The sequence below is a fragment of the Bos javanicus genome, chromosome 2 (assembly GCF_032452875.1).
Source record: "Bos javanicus breed banteng chromosome 2, ARS-OSU_banteng_1.0, whole genome shotgun sequence".
Lineage (NCBI taxonomy): Eukaryota > Metazoa > Chordata > Mammalia > Artiodactyla > Bovidae > Bos > Bos javanicus.
Window position 1 is genome coordinate 39,377,461 of NC_083869.1, and position 4,127 is coordinate 39,381,587.

At 41.0% G+C, this 4,127-nt stretch overlaps 1 non-coding gene across 1 annotated transcript; it reads left to right on the forward strand.

Annotated features, from left to right (window-relative positions):
• Nucleotides 1-3,053: 3,053 nt before the first annotated feature.
• Nucleotides 3,054-3,125, forward strand: TRNAC-ACA (transfer RNA cysteine (anticodon ACA)). Its single transcript has one exon. It is a non-coding gene; the product is annotated as a tRNA-Cys (tRNA).
• The last annotated feature ends 1,002 nt before the right edge of the window (nucleotides 3,126-4,127 follow it).

The window sequence follows — 4,127 nt, forward strand, 5'->3', positions numbered from 1 at the left end:
TTCCAAAATCACTGCAGATGGTGATTGCAGCCATGAAATCAAAAGACGCTGACTCCTTGGAAGGAAAGTTATGACCAACCTAGACAGCATATTGAAAAGCAGAGATATTACTTTGTCAATGAAGTTCCATCTAGTCAAGGCTATGGTTTTTCCAGTGGTCATGTATGGATGTGAGAGTTGAACTGTGAAGAAAGCTGAGCACCGAAGAATTGATGCTTTTGAACTGTGGTGTTGGAGAAGACTCTTGAGAGTCCCTTGGACTGCAAGGAGATCCAACCAGTCCATCCTAAAGGAGATCAGTCCTGGGTGTTCATTGGAAGGACTGATGCTGAAGCTGAAACTCCAATACTTTGGCCACCTGATGTGAAGAGTTGACTCATTGGAAAAGACCCTGATGCTGGGGGGATTGGGGGCAGGAGGAGAAGGGGACAAAAGAGGATGAGATGGTTGGATGGCATCACCGACTGAATGGACATGAGTTTGAATGAACCCCGGGAATTAATATTGGACAGGGAGGCCTGGAGTGCTGTGATTCATGGGGTTGCAAAGAGTTGGACACGACTGAGTGACTGAACTGAACTGAAGTGGAAGATATTTCCCAACAGCTAGACTAAAATGACAGATTTAAAAAATAGGAGAAAATTACATAATTGTTTTAGGAGGTTTGATATGTGAATAGCGAGAGTTCCAGGAGGTAGGGACAAATAAAACAGAGAAGAACTATAGTTACCAGAAAAATAATATAATAAAAATATTCAGGATTAAAAGCCATTAATTTCCATACTGAAAGGTCCCACTGAAGACTTAGCAAGAGGGAGTGGAAAGAAAACCACCTCAGCTCATATCATCATGGAATTTCAGAATGTAGTACCAGACCAAGAATGCCAGAAGCCCTCAGAGGAGATAAACAGATCACATGCAAAAATCAAGACTCTAAATAGTACTATTCAATAGGCTTACTGGAAATCTGAAGATTATGGGAAATGCTTTCAAAATTCAAAGAGAAAATGATCTGTTAAATTCTAAACCTAGCCAAGCTGAAAATTAATTCCAGGGATTAATTACATTTTTCAGATATTTAGGTTCTCAAAACTTTTACTTCTATGTTCCTTTTCTAAGGACATATTGAGAATGTGGTCCATTAAAAATAAGGAAAGCATCCAACCAAAAGGAATAAAACCTGGTCCACATAAAAAGGGCTACTCTAGTGACTCAGATGGTAAAGAATCCACCTGCAATTTGGAAGACCTGGGTCCGATCCCTGGGTTGGGAAGTTTCCCTGGAGAAGGAAAAGGCTATCCGTTCCAGTATTCTGGCCTGGAGAATTCCATGGACTGTATAGTCCATGGGGTTGTAAAGAGTTAGACACAACTGAGCAACTTTCACACTCTCCACATACAAAAAGCAGAATCACACCGAGAGGTGATAGTGCTGATATAAGATACTAGGAGGACAGTGGTGCTGCAGATGAGGGAACAACCAAATCAGATGGAATGGGGGGATTCATGGGGGTGCATTGAAGGAAAATTTGTATTGCCGCATGAGCTTGTCTACTGAGAGTGCATTAGCGAGCAGTGCACTGAAAAGCAAATAAACAAACAGACAAAACACCAAGAAATTATTAACTCCAAGGAATATAAATTCTGCATTCATACGTAATTCATAGTCCATTATGCAGCTCAGCTGTGAATATATTTACATAGATTGAGTAATGTAAACACTAAAATTCTGGATTAAACAAAGATAATGATACAAGTATACTGTGTATGTTTATGTGTATATATATTGTCACCCTGTTTATTTAACTTATATGCAGAGTACATCGTGAGAAACGCTGGATTGGAAGAAACACAAGCTGAAATCAAGATTGCCGGGAGAAATCTCAATAACCTCAGATATGCAGATGACACCACCCTTTTGGCAGAAAGTGAAGAGGAACTAAAAAGCCTCTTGATGAAAGTGAAAGAGGAGAGTGAAAAAGTTGGCTTAAAGCTCAACATTCAGAAAACGAAGATCATGGCATCCGGTCCCACCACTTCATGGGAGATAGATGGGGAACAGTGGAAACAGTGTCACACTTTATTTTTCTGGGCTCCAAAATCACTACAGATGGTGACTAAAGCCATGAAATTAAAAGACGCTTACTCCTTGGAAGGAAAGTGATGACCAACCTAGATAGCATATTGAAAAGCAGAGACATTACTTTGCCAACAAAAGTCCATCTAGTCAAGGCTATGGTTTTCCCTGTGGTCATGTATGGATGTGAGAGTTGGACTGTGAAGAAGGCTGAGCGCCGAAGAATTGATGCTTTTGAACTGTGGTGTTGGAGAAGACTCTTGAGAGTCCCTTGGACTGCAAGGAGATCCAACCAGTCCATCCTAAAGGAGATCAGTCCTGGGTGTTCATTGGAAGGACTGATGCTGAAACTGAAACTCCAATCCTTTGGCCACCTCATGCAAAGAGTTGACTCATTGGAAAAGACTCTGATGCTGGGAGGAATTGGGGGCAGGAGGAGAAGGGGACGACAGAGGATGAGATGGCTGGATGGCATCACTGACTCGATGGACATGAGTCTGAGTGAACTCTGGGAGTTGGTGATGGACAGGGAGGCCTGGCGTGCTAGGATTCATGGGATCGCAAAGAGTTGGACATGACTGAGCAACTGATCTGATCTGATCTGATACTGTGTATGTGCTACATATGGGGTGAAGGGAGGTGAAAGGAGTGACAGAAAGTAGGCAAAGGGATGAAGAGGTAGAGAAAGAAAGAGAACGAAATCTTCCTCTTACATAGCAGGAAGACAATACATAATAATATTCTTCACCTTAACAACAGCATATCACCCAGTTGAATCCAGTTTGTTGTTTTAGCCTCACTTACAAAACCAGTCATATCCCAGGGGCCCACCAGTAGTCTGGCCCCTCTTCCTTCAAGATCGTAGTCCTAGCCCTTTGAGGTCTCTCTTCCAAACTTCTAGCAATTCCAGCCCCTCTCTGTTCCCATAAACATAGGGTTTGTAGCTGCTTTTTTTAGTCACTACCTCTTTTGGGACTTCCCTGGTGGCTCAGATGGTAAAGCGTCTGCCTACAATGCAGGAGACCCAGGTTCAATCCCTGGGTTGGGAAGATCCTCTGGGGAAGGAAATGGCAACCCACTCCAGTACTCTTGCCTGGAAAATCCCATGGACAGAGAAGTGTGGTAGGCTACAGTCCATGGGGTCCCAGAGTCGGACATGACTGAGTGACTTCATTCACGTCTTTGATAATTTTCCTTTTGGCTTTTGCAGCTATCTAGCCAAAAATTCTTTATGCCTGACTAACATGACTTAGAGACTAAATGACAACAACAAACAATTGTTTAATTTTTTCTGGTGAAGCAGTTTGTATAATTTCTGTCTCCATACTGGGACCCTGACTGGTAAGATGTTTAAAATTGAAAATTTTTAAATAGCACTACCCATCTATTGTTGGAGAAGGAAATGGCAACCCACTCCAGTGTTCTTACCTGGAGAATCCCATGGACGGAGAACCCTGGTGGGCTGCAGTCCATGGGGTCGCACAGAATCGGACATGACTGAAGTGACTTGGCAGCAACCCATCTATTGAATAGGAATATAGAAATAAATACCAATCGAAACTACTAAAAAAGATATAGGTGATTGCTTCTGGAGGTTTTTGTTTGTTTGGTTTTTTTCTGAGCAGAAGACTCATTAAAAAAAAAGAAGAATCTCACATAAAACCTTATGTTTAAATGATAAAAAAGGAATTTCTCTGGTGGAAAGGTTGAATCTGGTTGTTAACCAACATATGACTCTCCTTGAAAACCTATGGAGCAAAGCCAGAAAACATTTGTAATATAGGTCATAAAATAAGAAACATCAGTCTCAAAGTTTCATTCTTTTACTAAATTATTTAGAATCCTAGGTATGTGATTTACTAAACATTCATTTGTCTTTTGTCTGGTGATAACATAATCTATTGGTGTCTCCAAATAAGTATGACAATATTAAAGTAGAATGAAGTATCTGATTCCTATTTAAATGCTATAAAAAATGAGAATTCAGAGAAGGCAATCATTGAGAAAAGAGGTAATACTTAAGGTGGACTTTGAACAAAAGAGGGATGAGA